Raw genomic sequence first — 17,507 nt, 5'->3', positions numbered from 1 at the left:
AAATGTTGGTAGAGATGATAGGGAGTCTCTTCGTGATATTTTGGGTTTTCAATCAACTCCTAACCTTGGGAAGTATCTTGGCATTCCATTAAAGCATCCGGGGGCTTCGGCTAATGATTTTAATTTTATTCTGGACCGTGTGAAGCAAAAGATGTCTGGCTGGAAAGCAAATTTGTTGTCCTTAGCTGGTAGAGCTGTGCTAGTTAAGCATGTTTCCTCAACTATTCCCAATTATGTTATGCAATGCAATCATCTCCCAGGGAAAATCATTGATGGGATTGATAGAGTTAATAGGAACTTTTTGTGGGGTTCTTCGGATACGGTAAGGAAGATGCATTGGGTGGGCTGGGATAAAGTTAGTCAGCCAAAGAAGGAAGGTGGCTTGGGTCTCCAAACAGCTAGGGGTAGGAATTTAGCTTTGCTAGCAAAGCTAAATTGGAGATTTCAGACGAAAGGTGACTCTTTATGGGTTAAAGTGCTTAAGGGGAAATATTGTAATGCTCGGAGATTAAGCTCAAGAAACGGTGATAAGCTTCCTTGTTCCAGAATCTGGTTGGCAATGAAAAAGGGGTCAGTAGTTTTCAAAAAAGGGGTGAGATGGACAATCGGTCGAGAGAGTAACCTTAGTTTCTGGGAGGATAACTGGACCAAGTTTGGGCCTCTTAGGCAGGTCATCCAAGGTCCTATTCAAGGTGAATGTGTGGACCTAAGGGTAAGGGATGTGGTGTCAGCAGATGGGTGGAATTGGGCTGCAACTTCTTTTGAGCTTCCAGATTATTTAAAGCTGGAATTACAAGCCATTCCTTTTGCTGTGGCTTCTCGGGGGTGTGATAAGTTGGCTTGGAAAGACTCGAAGCATGGTATGTTTACCCTTGGGTCAGCATACAAGATAGCAATGAACCAGGATAGGCAGATCAGTTTTGGGGGAAACTAGATTTGGAAGGTGAAGATTTTGCCTAGGATTCAATACTTTGTGTGGTTATGCCTTCATAATAGCATTGGGGTGAGGGAGTGCTTGGCGAGGAGAGGTATTGTGACTGAGAATGGTTGTCCCCTCTGTTCTTCTGGCAGCGAGTCCATTATCCATGCACTCCGAGATTGTGTTGTTGTGAAGCCCATGTGGTTCCAGCTGGGTAGTAATAGGCTTTCTAATCAGTTCTTCACCAGCAACGTCTCTGTTTGGCTAGAAGAAAATGGCACTAACCACCAGGTTCGTGATCTTCATAATATTCCTTGGAGCACAACTTTTCTTTTTGCTATTTGGAGTATTTGGAAACACAGGAACCAATTTTTATTTAAAAACCAAGGGCCTAATCCTCAGCTTGCAAACATCATCAAGCAGAGTGTTCTAGAATTCTCTTTCTGTGCCGCTCCTACCAGGGAAGCTTCTACTCGTGTTCCTAATCCAGTCCGTTGGACAAGACCAGATTTGGGTTGGGTGAAATTGAATACCGATGGGTCTTCTCTTGGCAATCCGGGTATTGCAGGTGGTGGGGGGTTGATCCGTGATGATAATGGGAGATGGATTGTGGGCTTTTCTCGCAGAATAGGGGTGACTTCTTGCTTCCTTGCTGAGCTGTGGGCTCTTAGGGATGGATTGAGCCTTTGTGTCAGCCGTAAGTTCCATGCTGTTGAAGTTGAGATTGATGCTAAGGCGATCGTGGATGCGTTGAACAACCCAAGGTATTCCAACCTTTTTGTTTCGGCCATCATGGATGATTGTAGGACTTTGCTTTCTCAGATTCCCCGGACGTGTTTCAGGCACTGTTATCGTGAGATGAATAGATGTGCGGATGCGTTAGCTCGCAAGGGTGGCTGCCAAGCTGCTGGTTTTTTGATTTTTGAAAGTCCGCCTGTGGACATTTCTAGTTTAGTTGATTTTGACTTGAGTGGTTTGTATTTGAGTAGGCTTTGCCCTGCTCCTCCTTTGTCGTTCTAGTTTATGAAAGTTCCTTTTAACCAAAAAAAAAAAAACCAACTATTAAGGGTCCGTTTGGATACAGTTGAAAACTGAAAACTGAAACTGAAAACTGAAAAATACTGTAGCGAAATAATTTTTAAATGTGTAAATAGTACCGTGGGACTCATTTGTAATAAAAAAGTTGCTGAAAAGTGAAATTTGTGAGTCCATGAACAGTACACGATGTGCACTGATTGGTTCAAAAAAGTTTGAAAAGTCAAAGTTTGCGGCTACTGTTCATTAAACAGTACATGAACAATAGCCGCAATCTGAAAAAACGCGTGAAAAAAAAAAAAAAAAAAAAAAAAAAAAAACACAGACGCAGACGTATCAGCCCAATCCAAACGCAACTTTAGAACACTATAAGTTGCCACAAAATTTTTTTTTTTTTTTTTTTTTGGGTGAAAAAAGTTGGCTTATTCTGATTCATCCCTAGAATTTTTTGAGTCTTTGCAAATTGTTTAAAGATTCCTTTAGATTATTTGGGTAGAAAAAATAAGCTTCTTGCGGATAGATTTTTATTAATAAAAGAATGAGTTGAAAGATGATTTATTTATTTATTTTATTTTAGGCTAAATTACAGTTTGCATCTTCTAATATTTCCTAAAATTCAATTCAGTTCTCCAACTTTCAATTTTTTTTTTCAATTTAGTCCTCCCATTAGTCATAATTAGAATTGCATTGTTAACTTTCAACTTTGTGCAGTACAAAACTACATCAATTTGGGGGGGGGTCCTTAATGGCTCAAACATTAGATCCAACTCTAGTACTAAGGATCTACAACTTTGTAAGGATATGGTCATGCATTAACCTCTTGCAATAAACCACGTAAAGAAAAGCCATTTTCTTACACAAAAGCCTGAGTCAATCTTCAAATTTTTTTGTGAACCATTTCAAAAGCCCTAAAATAAGTTTGATGCTCCTTTTGAGAGTAAATTCTTTCAAACTAAAATTCTTGTCTAAGTCAAGTCTTGATCCTTTTCTCCCGCTATAAAAACACACTTAAAAGATGCCCGAATACTAACATAGTTCATCTTGTTGTGATTTAAACATGGGGATTCCCTTACATACCCTATTCCTTCTTTCCCATTCTTGTTCTTTTAATTTTACTAGAAGATAATGCCCAAGAAATGGAATTTACTTAATGTGCCATCTTGCATTTTGATACACAAAAGAGCTTACACAACAAAGATGGTGGCCATGAGTCTTAGGAAGATACCACCACCTATATGAACCAATTAGAGGAAAAAGTCAGTGACATTCACTCCAGTAATAGCAAACTATAAAATGTCTCAAAATTTTTTTGAAGGCAGATTCTTCGGTTCAAATCCCAGAACTTAAAGTTCAGTACTTGAGGGAGAGTGTTGAAGCTGGAGTGATCAATAAACGACAAGATATAGTAAACGACAATGAAAAATGCAAGCACAAGAAGAAAACGGCACTAAGCAAGAAAGATGTAAACCGCACCGTTTTGATTAATGAGCAAACCGTGATTAGGTTTACAAATTGAGAGTTTGTTAGATTAGTGTTTTTAGCCTTTCTTCAAGAATCTATCTTTTTACAATAACACGACTAAAAGCACAATGTATCTTATAGGCAGCCACAGTCATACCTAGTATGAGCAGATGAGTCGGAGGAGAACCATCATGAGAATGTTACATGCAAATCTCACTAGCCATGGTGATTTTTTTACTAGTAAACCCACGAGATAAGTTTGTGTTGACAACCAAACCAATCTCATCCTCCGTTCTTTCACGTATTCATCCACGGCTTCTCCAACTTTGTGCTCAATGACCTGACCTCCATCTCCATGCATCTTTCGTGCAAAGCATCTGGCCAAGACTATTGCATCTTCTATAGCTGCTGAGCCACCCTGTCCCAAGAAAGGATCCATGACATGCATGGCATCTCCAACTACTGCCACTGTTCCTTTTCTAAAGCTTCCTCTTAGCACGTCCCATGGTGCACGATATCTCAACCGTGCAATAGAGAGTGATTCTAGGTCACTGTTCTTCACCATCTCTACCATTTCTGTGGGGAAGCCATTAATTGAGTCAAGAGTCAGTTGCTGAATGAGCTCTGGATCCTTCGCAACAGCTGAACCTGTTCATATAACAAATAAACACTGCAAGTGACAATTCAAGCCTGCTGCCACAGTAACAACTACTAATAATACAAAAATTAGAAAGCAAAGTAACATATGCTAGTATCAGATATATATTATTAAAATAAAAAAATAAAAATAAAAACTCTCACTGGGTTATTATGATGGGAACATAGTTAGCATTTCTCTGGTTTTCTTCTAGCTAATTCAAGATCTTAGCGTAGATTTCTATAGGATACCACCGTTTCCAACCATCACTGGCTGTTTGTTCTTTTGGATTTTGATTTCTTTGTAGCTTTGTGCACATATATGGCAAAATCCAAGAGGAGAAGACATCCTCAGCTTGTGCAACCCTGATGATTCTTCTATTGTTGTTCATGGTGATTAGGCTGGCGGCAATCAAGGGCAAGTAGAAGTGGAGATGATGGGTGATTGTGAGAAATCAGATCCAACAAGGTGTAGCTATGGTGTATGCAGGAGAAGAAACAGAGCATTTAGTTTTTCCTTCATCGAGAGAGTGTTTGTCTTGGTAATAAGGTGGATTAGCAAGGGTCTGGTGTTTCCATGAATGTGAATTTTGTGCAGAGTGAATCAATTCTTGAGTGGTAAAGGGATGTAATGGTGTTCATGAGGATTTTTTCTTTCTTGTGGGTTCATGGAGAATCCTTGTGGTCAACATGCATCAGGGGTGCATAGGCCAAACCGACTACCTCATCCAATTGTCCACCTCTAAATAAACACTGCAATGAACATTCAAGCCTGCTGCCACAGTAACACCTAACAACACAAAAACTGAAAAGCAAGTAACATACTAGCACTGCAGGGGAATGATTAGTAAATTTAAATTTAATTTCTAAATTCTAATAATATGCATATTACTCTAAGATTATATAAGAACACTTTTATCCTCAATCATAGATTGTTTTGAATTTGCCTTGAAAATTGGACCAACAATAATATTTGAGAATGCCTTGGGCTATCAACAACCAAGTATTTGGGACCAAACTACAGGTTTGATTCAAAACTAGTACAAATCAACAAGCTGCTTCCATTCCTGACTGCAGAATGTACAGCAGAGTGTGGGGTTGCTGTCAGAAGGTGGCTTGAATTTCAGGCTAATGTTAAATGCGTATATAGATCTGGCTATTGCACCATGAAATTACCACTTGTGAGATGTAAAATTTAACATTGTAAAAAAATTATACTATATCTTGATTACATTTGAACAATCTCAAATTTTACATCTCACAACTAAGTAGTTGTTGCATGGTGCACCGGATCCAAATCCAGTTAAATGCATTAGCATTGTCAAGAAGTGTGGCTTCTAAATCTCATCTCCATTAAATGCAAAATCATGCTAGGATTGACTTTCTTGCTTGGACGCTGCTGGTTACTGGAATTACATGGTGGTGTAATGTAGTTTTTACCTTTTATAAAAAAAAAATTTCAAACGGAAAATTGTTGAAGATTTAGGATCTTAGCATATTAGTGAAAAATAGAGAGAGAGAAAAAAAAAAAAAAATCAATGCAGGGATTGAGTGGTTCAGTTGTGTGCCTGAATCCACGGAAGTGAGTGCTAGAAATCTTCACTACCAAAAAATAAAGGATTACCAATGAAATTATAGTGCATCCAGAGAAACCTTAACTCAATATTTTGAAATTTCTAAATTCAGAATATGAGCCATTATTTCTATCTGTAATTCTTTTAAACATACATTGTGATGGCCTCAATTATGGGGGGATTGAATTGGATGTGTGTCTTGTGTGGGTGTTTATTAAGTCCAACATCAGGTATATGCTAGGTTGATTTAGGCTATAACTGATTATGGGAAGCTTCAATAACTTAACTAGGCCTTCTGAGGTCTAGCACAGATGTACCTAACACTTTTTGAATCCTAACAAATAGAATTAGAACCAGCAAAATGGTAATACTATGTGGCTCAGGGCACTGGCTAATGAGGACATTAGGGATAGACTAGACAAGATTTCATGTGTGTGTTGCATAAGCGTTTGTTGAATCCCATAATTGACCTGTACTAGATCTGTGTGGGCTATATAAGTGATGATGGGACCTAACTGTAACTTACTAGTTCTTTAAGGAATAGCACTAATGTGGATAAAGACATAGCATTCTCCTCAGGTTGTGACATACATAAAGAAGAAACAGTTGAAGCTAAATTGTTTCATGTTAAGAGTGTACCTTTTGGATCCGCTTCCATAGTCATAAACCAATAGACCAACTTTTTGTCAATCGGAATCCTCGCAATCAAACTATGGTCTCCCGTGAATTGCACATATTCATTTCTGAAATCATAACCACTTGGATATTCAGTGTAACCTCTAACTTGTGATAATGAGAGAAACTCTGGAGGTTTTAGCCCAAGAAAATCTGCAACTACTGAGTTGGCTCCATCACATCCAATCAAAACCTGTAATATGATTGGTAAAAGATTAATTTTTTATTTTAAAAAAGAAAGGCTATTTACCTTTCTCTTCATTTGTAGATACAGAGAGAGTTAAAAAAATGTATATTATTTTCATCATATTTGTATTGTTACTTTAAGTCTTGTAGCAGAAAAGTTAAGAGGAGGAGATCATGGAGAGAAACTGACATCGTACTGAGTAAAGACACAAAGATAAAAACAATGTCGTCCAACTTAAATGAAAAGACCAAAATGTAGTCGTTTCATTAGTTGTAATTATCTGTATTCAGTTTTAATAGATAATGCAATAATCACATGCACCAGTTGCTACTTGTAAATATCTGATTAGTTAGTTTGTTACTGAAGTTTGTTAGATAGGTGGTTAGATAACTACAACGGCTAGTTGCCTATATGTCAGTTAAGTTTATCAGCTTGGGATGAGCCTAGTATAAATACTCCTCTATACAGAATTCATTATACAATGAAATGAGATTCTCTCCTATGTGTCAGTTAAGTTTTCTCATGCCTTATGTTGTGAAGCTTTTGAAGTGTTTAGGATTCAGTGGGTAATGCCGAACTCAATTAGCTCTCTTTTCTTTGCATGAAGAAATTGGTTTGTAAAGCACCTATCAACCATATGGAATATGGTCCCGGCATATGTGGATAGTTCGGCAGGAATGTAATGCCCACATTTTCAAAGACAAGGAGAGACCCTTAGACCTCTTAAAATATCTTCTCTTCGGCGCTTTGTTTCAATGGGATTGTATTTGAGGAGAGTACGAATAGTATTTAATTTCTGAATTCTTACTTTCCCTTCCTTTTAGTTCTTGACTTGATTGTATTTGTTCCTTGTTCAGAGTGCTCACCATCATGAACATGATGTTCAGGTTTTTTTTTTTTTTTTTTTTTTTTTTTTTTGTTATTAAAAGTATTATTACCTATCAAAAAAAAAAAAAAAACCTTAGGTTGAAACTTGAAAGATTTGAGGATTTTAAAATATTTTTTGGGTTTAGAGGTGGCTAGATCCAAGATTGGAATCTCCCTTTGTCAACGAGAGTATGCATTGGAGTTATTATCATATTATGGCATGGTGGGATGTAAACCGGTGAAGGTGCCTAAGGAGCAAAATCTTAAGTTGTCCAAAAGATGATGGGTTAAGACTTAAGGATTCCAGTGAGTATCTAAGGCTGATAGGCAAACTGTTGTACCTGACATTGACAAGGTCGAATATCACATATGTAGTTCATAGGCAAAGCCAGTTTCTATCTGATCCTAGGGAGCCTCATTTACAAGCAGCTCATTGAATTTTGCGATACACTAAAGGAACCATAGGGCAGGGATTATTCTTTTCTTCAGTCTCAAATACATATTAAGGTATTTGCTGATGCAGATTGGGCATCATGCCCAGGTTCACGAAGGTCAACTACCGGTTTCTGTACTTTTTTAGGGGATTCACTGATCTAGTGGAAGTCTAAGAAACAGACTACCATTTCTAGATCCTCCACTGAAGAATAGTACCACTCTGTGGCAGCCTCTGTTTGTGAGATTATGTGGTTGCTATTCTTAATGAAAAATTTGCAAATACCACAATCTCAGGAAGCATTACTATTCTGTGACAACCAATGGCAATCCATATTGCATTGAATCCAGTCTTCCATGAGCATACTAAACACATAGAGCTGGATTGCCATCTTGTCAGAGATGATAACAGCATCATCCCACTTAAATGGAAAGACCAAAACATAGTCGTGTCACTAGTTGCAATTATCTGTATTCAGTTATAATAGCTCATGCAATAATCACGCACACCAGTTGCTACTTGTCAATATCTGAGTAGTTAGTTTGTTACTGAAGTTTGTTAAATAGGTGATTAGATGATTACAACGGCTAGTTGCCTACATGTCAGTTAAGTTTATCAGCTTGGGATGAGCCTAGTATAAATACTCTTCTCTATACAGAATTCATTATACAATGAAATGTGATTCTCTCTCAGATACTGCTCTCTCTACTTTATGAAATTCAACAGATCTGTAGCAGTATGGCTACCTAGACTATCAATGCTCAAGATGGGTGTCTGAAATTAGAAGTAACTAGCATTTAACCCACGCAATGCGTGGGGAAAATTATACACTTTTAAAATACCATCAAATTGACATAACAATAAAATTAAATACAACAATTAATATGTTTATTAAAGGCTTTGTTTTATTAATGCCAATCAATTCCAAAAACAAAAATTACAATTGTGCAATGTAGTGTTGGGTTCAATAACAAATGTCAAAAGTCCAAAATTCCCCATAGCAAAAAATAAAGTCTTAAGTACTTATTAACCAAAAATACATCTAGTGAGCAAAGCCATATTCTAACTAGGCCTGATGTACTATAAATGCCAGCTCTGTTTCACTTGGATGAATTAAGTCATCATTAGCCACCTGCAAAAACTATAGCAAATATGTAGAACCCCCTCAAATGGATTCTTTGGTGTGCTAAATGGGTGATTGTTGTCCAACTGGAGGCAATAGCATAATGAAGATCTATTTAAAAGTAATCTTTGAAATAATAGAAACTAAATCAACCTTTTGAGCTCCATGTAAGGAGAACATATTCAATAATAATATAAGGTAAAATTCCAATGTACAAATACAAAGAAACAATATTTTAATTTCTATTGGTAGAAAGTAAGTGGTTGATAAGAGAAAGCATTACTGATATAAAAAAGAACTTTGATGTACTTATATAAGTATTATAAGATCTTTTATAACCTTAGCACTAAGCAACAAATTGATGTAGATGCCAAATATTTTTGTTCTAGTCCTAAATAGATATAAATAAATAAAACATTAAACATGATTAACAATTGAAATTTTTAATATATAAACATCATCTAAATTAAATCTGTGAAAAGTTGAAAACCATAAAAGAACAAAGAACCTAAAACAAAATTGGAAAAGAAAAATAAATTCATATTTTTCCTCTGCTTTTGCTCAATATTTTGTAGTCTGAATTCTAAGAATGCATCTTACAGTCCTAGCCACCAAATTTCCACTATGGAAGTTTCAAGTGTGTAATGGTCATAAGCATTATAGTGTCAAGAGATTTTTTTTTTTTTTAAATAATTAAAAGCACATAGTTCTTGTAATTCAAATGGTTTTATTTTTTGATAAGTTGTAATTCAAGTGGTTCTTTAGAAAATTATACTAAACCGATGTCCAAAGTTGAAGCACATACATGCTAGAGGAATTGCATCTAAAATCTCATCTTTAAAAAATTTAAACACATCAAGCAGTTTGTATATTTTCTGTTTTCTTAACTTTTTACATCAGACTGTTAGAGAATAGAGGTAAAATTTCTTCTTTTCACCAAGTATAGACATTTCCTTCACTTTAGATAGACTATTAATTCTACTTTAATTACTTATCAAAAAGAACTTTGAAAGAAAAACACTTCCATTTCTGCACAAACAACATCAAAAAAAAATTTCACTACGAACTACTTTCTATTCTTCTCAAATAGCACTTGGATTTACATATCCAAAAATTGGGTTTTATTAAATACTCCAGAATATTTATTAAAAAAAAAAAAAAAACAAAAGCAAAACTCAGTAAATAATTAATTATTTTCATTCATATACCAAAGCAAAAATACCAAAATAACCTTCTAAAATATAAGCCTTTTTCTGTTCTTCATGAGCAAAATTCTAGCAATGCAAAGCAGCTACCAGTTCAACTTCTAGAGGATTTTCAAATTGTCTTTTTTTTGCATAGCAATCATTGGGAGAAACACTGAATTTCTATAACGGCACCCACTCCGACAGCTCCCAACTACTAAAAATATCTTCCTGTAGTGGTTAATTGTGCATTGTACCCCGGTTTTCTGCACTATTTTATTGCTGATGAACTGACAGAATTCGTCCAAAAGCAAACTAAATTTCAGTTATTGAAAACAACTGAAATAAAAAATTTATTCAATTCGAAATGAATCTGTTTTGACTGCCAAATGTATATTGAACAATATATAAGAAAACCTTGAATAAAAAAAATTACATTAGCTCACATTTAAAAAAAAAAAAGGTTGACTTTTGAATCCAAAATCTTCTCAACTACATTACCACCAACAAATCATTTCACTTGTCCTTACTAAATTTTCTTGCAAATACGTAAATTGACTGCTTACAAATAAAGAAAATATACATTGTTACACCTCTGTGATATAGAAGACACAATAACCAACGTCTTGAATTATTCTTGTTACAGTACAACGTTATGGGAAAACAATGCACTTCAAAACACTAAACTAAGTGGCATAATCTTTAATGGGATGTTGTAGGCATCAAGAACAATTATAAAAATATGAAGAATGGAAGTATTTGCCTATTTTAAAAATACTAAACATTGATATATGAAATAGCAAATGAGTTCCACTAACCATTACATATATCATGAATTCCATCCAACACATGATAGACATTATTAATTTCGCCAACTTTGAAAGCAAAACAATATATATATATATATATATGATTTCTACTTTGATTTTAGTTTAATTTTTTAGTTTTGTTTTAGACCTACTATCATACAGTATATCTTCAATTTGTTATGCCTTCCAAAAAGAAAAATAAGAATAATATTATTACATCAAAACCAAAATAATCAGATTGGCTAAAGAAACAATATATATATTTTAAATCTTAAAGTTGAAGATAATAATTCTTTACTACAAATTGGCAGGACTGATACATACAAATATTTATGCATGTGCACATTTATATACCTTGCTGCCCCTTTTTTAACCATGCCAAAATTCCAATGAGATAATTATGATAAAGCTTTAATCATCTCAAAACAGAATAAAAGTACTTACAGAGCATGCTCTTAAAAAAATTCCAAGGCATAGGTAGGAGCTTTCACTGTGAATTACCTCAAGCTATGTATCCACACCCAATTTTGCATCCCACCTTGGCTGTGGGAAATTTTAGACCAACTCTGTTAAAAAAAAAAAAACTATTCAAGTTCTATTTTTTCAACCCACAAATTAGCAAACAATATTTTTAAAAGGAAATCTTTAAAAGAAAAAACATATTATCACCAAAACTAATCAAAGACGTAAATGTGTTCGCGAAATTGATTTACCAATTGCAATTTCTATAAGCTTTTATTAAAAAGATAAATTGCACATACAAAAGTGACCTATAGAAACTAAAGCAATAGCAATCCAAAACTTACTGCATAAATAAAAACCAAGCATTACAGAAAAATACTTCAAGAAGTAACTAAAAGTAAGGCTTATGATAAAAAAGACTTCTCAATCTAATGGGTCCGAAATTCTTATTTAAATATCCTTGACACAACAAATTCTCTACTGATAATGCAATAGGCTCTTACAATATTAAAAAATAAAAAAGACCAAAACCGAAATATCATATTGTGTTCAATCATAGAAACATTATGGCCTTTTGCTACATCTTTCTAGTATCAACCAAACAAACCATACTTTCTCATCTTGTAGTTTGCAATCGTAGTTTCTGTAAATTATATGACAGAAAACCATGTATTGTAATATCTTTTTCACTTACCGAGATAGCTTACCAATAGATATCAGTTGCTATATAAATTCTATCATCAATGACAGAAGCATTTCTCACTGTTTTATGTTTTTTTATTTAAAAAAGTTATTACCTCACAGCAGGCTTATCTAGGCTCCAAAAACCATACCAAACATAGATAGTTTCAATTTTTAGTAGATTTTATAAATGAGATAACATGCACACACCAAAAAAAGAAGAAGAAGAAGAAGAAGAAGAAGCTTGTTCTATGTATTAAACTTTCACAACAAAATAACAATATAAAAGTATGGTTCAATATCAATAGTTTGAGATTAAATTTAATCTCCTTGGTGGGCTAACAAACAAAAATTAAAAAAAAAGAAACTACAACTACAACTCTTTTTTAATCTATATAATATACCAGTACCACTCCTTCACTGAAGAATTTTATCAATCATATATATATATATATATATATATACAAATCCTCCCCCCAAAAAAATTCATTAGCATTGCCAAAATCAATGCAATAAACTTTAACATGAAAGAATAAAGAAAACCCATAAAAACCAAAAAATAAAAAACAGCCCACAATCCTTTTCACACTCAAGAACAGGTAGAAACTTTTTATTACCTTGACAATCCTTCCAAATTAACTGTACACTGCCACCAACAATAGCCAAGTTGCTCTCTAAGAAGCTTTCATGTACAAAACCCAACCATCAAATCACAATGAAAGTTGTCAACCACCTGCCAATAAAAAAATCTCATATTATACTTCTGAAAATATCAGAGACTTTCTCTGCAGCCAAACACAACAATAAATAGGGGGGGGGGGGGAAAGGAAAGAAAACATGCTGAAATAAAGAAATGGAACCTTATTTGAAGCAAATTGAAATCTGAAAAACGAACAAACAATTTAATTGATTCTTAGGTGTAGATTTTAGCCTTATAATCCAAATTGACTTTTGAAATCAACAATACTTGAACTAAAAGCAATTTGAAAATAAAAGAATTAGTAAAACTAAATAAAAGTTAAAACAATTCACAATTATATTATGCAATTTTGTCGGAAAGGGAGGAAAAGAGTGACCTTGAAGGAGTCAGTGCTTTGGGCTAATCATCATTGGGGAAGAGAATAAAAAAGGCCAACAAACATCACTTAAGAATTTTATCAAACAACTTGTGTATATGTAAAAGAAACAACACTTAATGAATCATTGACAAAAAAAACTTCCTAAACACGTATGTATTAGTACTTCCGAATTTGCAATTTGAGCCCATATCTAACCAAAGATGCCTGGACAATATTCAAGTGCATATTAATTAGCTTAAGATTGAATTCTCATTCTAAACATATTGGGCATAAATCAGCAATTTCAATATGAGAAGAACAAATTCCAAATCAAATGAAAATTGAAACTCTAATAGATGATGAGAATAAAGTTGAGAATAATAATGAGTTAGGAGAGCAATAAAATTGATTACTTGAGCAAACAAAGTCTTGAAAGAAATGAGAGGTACCCATCAGAATCTGTGTTGAACCTGCGAGAACAACTTGCTGCAAGGTTTCGTGAGAAGAGACCTCTGTTTCCTGAAAAGTGAAAGCCCAAAGAGAAAGAAATATACGAAATAAAGAAAACACAGAACACAAATTGGAAGCAGAAAGTAAAACTAAAATAAAAAACAACTTGCAGTTTTGGTTTTCAGATGGTTCTAGGTTTTTATGCTTTGAAGTTGTGTCTCCAAAACCAAACACAACAATTAATAACAGAAAACAGTGATTAAAAAAAAAATAGTAAGCATGTCAAATTAACCATTTAAATTAGGGAAAAAAATGGTGGGAGAAAGAAGAGGTGCCAATCAGAGAGACTGAACATTAAAATGTGAAAAATATCATTGAAACGTTTCCTTAATGCACCAAACGAAAAGTGACAATGTTTCGGTGTTTTTAAATGTAAATACAAAATCAACCACTTGTTAACAGAAGTATAAATTAAGAACCGGGAAAATAATGGAGAAAATTTGTAAAAATTTACCTTTAATTTTGGTACAATCACTGTTATAAGTGAATGCCGTAGCCTTTATTGACAACTGCAGGAAATTTTTTTTTTTTTTTAATTTTTATTAGTAAAAAATGCTCTCAAATAACTTTACAAAAACGAACAAAGAGAACATAGGAAACCAAAATATATCGAAGAGGTAATGAAATATATATCAATTACCCAAAAAAAAAAAAAATATACATGAATGAAATGCCATGCATGTAGGCAGATACCCAAAACGAATGCAACCCAAATAGGCAAAACAAAACCTATTCTAATCCAAATTCCTGAGTAAATTATTAAAAAATCTAAATCTAAACCAATCCAACCAAGAAATTCAAACCTAAATTATATTCAATTCCCAGATTTGAAAATGAAAAGGAAAAGGAAAAAAAACAAAAACATTAACTTTACTGGTTATGGGTACATGGCCTATCTCTCTGATGGTGGCAGATTTTTCTTTACCCAGCCCCCACTTCGTGCCTTCTCTGTTTACCATTCTGCCAAGGTTTTGGGCCTGCAAAATTGTTTAATGAAACTTTTTGATTTCATCGCCTCTCTCTTTCTCTGCTTCTTTCTTCGCGTACTCATCGCCTTTCTCTGTTTCATCGCCTCTCTCTATTTCTGACCCAAAATACCAATCTATTAATCAAAACCAAATCTGACCCAAAATACCCATCTAAATCATAATTAACACCCACTTGATTCTCCAGATAAAAACCAAAAACCCTAAATTTTTAAATTTAAAACAGAACTATACCAGTAGCGATTCCGGTTCCGATAGTCGGGTAGTGAGTGGAGGCTTACGGTGATGGCAGAAGATCTGAGTGGCGCCCTTCTCTCTATCTCTGCCCCTCTATTTCATTCTTGACTCCTCTTCGTTCTTGACGCTTCACCTTCCTTACTTCTTATTCCAGGGAAAGAAATTAGCGGACAGTTAGATGAATAAATCTGACAAGAAGTGAGAGAAATCTTTTCATTCTTGATTGCAAACTGCAGTTTTTGATCTCTTGATCTCTCTCTCTCTTTCTCTGTTCTCTGCCTCTCTATTTCTCTGTCTCTCTTTTCTCTCGGTCTCTCTTTCTCCTTTCTCCGTGTAGCAGTCTTTATTTTTATTTTTTGGTCTTAAGTGGTTAGTTTTCTTTTTTATACCAAGAAGGCTCCAAGCAGTGTTTAACGTAGTGAAAAATCATAATTTATCGCTTTTAAACGGTGTATCAATACCAAACAATGTAATTTATCGCTTTTTTTAGTGTAACGTGTCAACACTTCCTTAATTGCAGGAAAAGGCTTCTGCTATTATATATAGTATATGATATGCCAAAAAGTGGTGGCTATAAATCTTCTTAGTTCTTACTAATCTATTTCCCAGCATTTGATCACCAGCCCTTAAAGAGTCTTCCATTTTTTAGAGAAACTGATTGACACAACTTAAGAATTGAGTTACTCAGCAATGTTTATGTACATTCCAGGAGAAAGTTAGTACTAATTTTTGGAAATTCTAAGAATTGTTTTCTAGAAATTACAAATCGAGAAAGTTTTCATTATGAAAATTACAAAAAGAGCATTTCTCATATATTATGATTGAAACTATGTGAGCTCCAAAGTAGTTTTAGTTGAAATGTAGAGCAAATTGGCCCCAAGAAATCGTTGCAGAGCCCCCTCAAAATCAATGCTCACAATAACTAAAAGGTATGTCATCCAATTTGATAGAGAAAAATGATAAAAACTCAAATATCTAGCTAAATAAAAGTAATGAAAGAATACCTTAGCCTTGATGACACCTCCATTTTGGAGTTGAATAATTGAATAGGATGAAAGAGGTTCTACTGCAATGGAGAGTACTTGGCATCCTAATCGTATTGTGCCCGAAGGCAAGCTTTCTGCTAGGCTTCTAATAAGCTCACTCCGCTTCAAGCATCGTGTTTCAATTGGTTAGCACCTTCTTATGTTTCCATGACATTTAAGGTTCAAATGCTCATTCCTCCATTGTAACTATCAAATATATATAAGATGGACAATAAAAATTGCATTATCCTTATAAATGATTGAGTTGAGAAACTAGGTTCCATTTTATCTTATTTTAATTGATGATTGAGTTAAAATATGCTACAGTTTACCTTACTCTAAAAAAGAAAAGATAGAGAATTAAAAAATACTGCATAAATTCTATTTTTTTTATTTTCACATATTAATTTATTTTTGAATCTTATTATATTTCTTATTCTTAAATGGTAAAAAAATTTATTTATAAATAAGCTTTCAATTTTCATAGCATAATTTCACGAAAATACAAAGAATTGATTTAAACAAAAACAAAAAAGTCTTTATGTCCCAAAAAGTGGTTAGCAAAAATAGAAAGAAAGGGTATTGTATTACAATACTAAAGTATTTATTCATGTTCGCCAATGATCTCTATTTTCCAGTTTTGAAGTGATATTATTTAAAAATAATAATCAACGTAAAAATTTGAATACATGCCTGTTTAATTGCAGAAGAAAAAGTTTACAAGTTTTTCCTATCTTCTTGTACTTCTTAAGCAGCTCAAAAGGCCATATATATAAGCCACCACATGTCCACCCAAGCGGCTGCTGCAGCACGACGTCTTCCAAAAACTGAGACTGAGAAGACCACCACTGAGAGCTATACCACTACTGAGACTGAGACTGGTGTCTTTTTCTTCTTCTTTTTCATTGTTGTTTGGCTTAATTTTTTTTTTGTGTTTACGTAGCAATGAAGGAGAAGGGAAGCACTATCAAGAAAATCTTATAGTGCGAAAATTATGATGAAAACGAAACAGGTATGTTTTTGCATAAGTTTTGTTAATAATGTAATTCTACTTTCTAAATCGTTTGTTTTTGCATAATATAATTTTCTTTCTTGTGTTTAGGATCTTTGGAGGCTCTTTATGAGCCGCTCTCCAAACTGAGTTGGATCTTTGGAGGCTCTTTATGAGCCGCTCTCCAAACTGAGTGTACTTGAAGGAACCGCGGAGTTGGCTCTAAAGACGGTGACTAAGGGGTACAGCGGCAAAGACTTAGATGCCCACATAATGCATAAGGAATTAAGACAAACAATCCCACTCTGCATCAGAAAAATGGATTATCGAAATCCCAGTCTGCATCAACTCCATCTCCGCCACCACTGCTGCCCCCATCTCCACCACCATCTCCTCCACTACCTCCTCCTCCTCCTCCGCTTCCCAAAACTTTTTCTAGGCTTTCAATACCGGCGATTGCCTAGTCCAGTTTACTGATGATTATCTCACCTTGATGCACTCCTTGCTTAACCATGGAAACCATGGTTAAGCAAGGAGTGCATCAAGGTGAGATAATCATCAGTAAGCTGGACCCGGCGATTGCTGGTATTGAAAGACTAGAAAAAGCGGCGGAGGAGGAGGAGGCAGTGGAAGAGATGGTGGTGGAGGCGATGG

At 34.5% G+C, this 17,507-nt stretch overlaps 1 pseudogene; it reads right to left on the bottom strand.

Moving 5' to 3' along the window:
* Positions 1-3,402: 3,402 nt before the first annotated feature.
* Positions 3,403-17,243, bottom strand: LOC115990666 (annotated as a pseudogene).
* Positions 17,244-17,507: the final 264 nt, after the last annotated feature.

The sequence above is a fragment of the Quercus lobata genome, chromosome 5 (genome assembly GCF_001633185.2).
Source record: "Quercus lobata isolate SW786 chromosome 5, ValleyOak3.0 Primary Assembly, whole genome shotgun sequence".
Taxonomy (NCBI): domain Eukaryota; kingdom Viridiplantae; phylum Streptophyta; class Magnoliopsida; order Fagales; family Fagaceae; genus Quercus; species Quercus lobata.
Note: the sequence above shows the minus strand (reverse complement) of the source record. Positions and strands in the feature narration are given on the sequence as shown.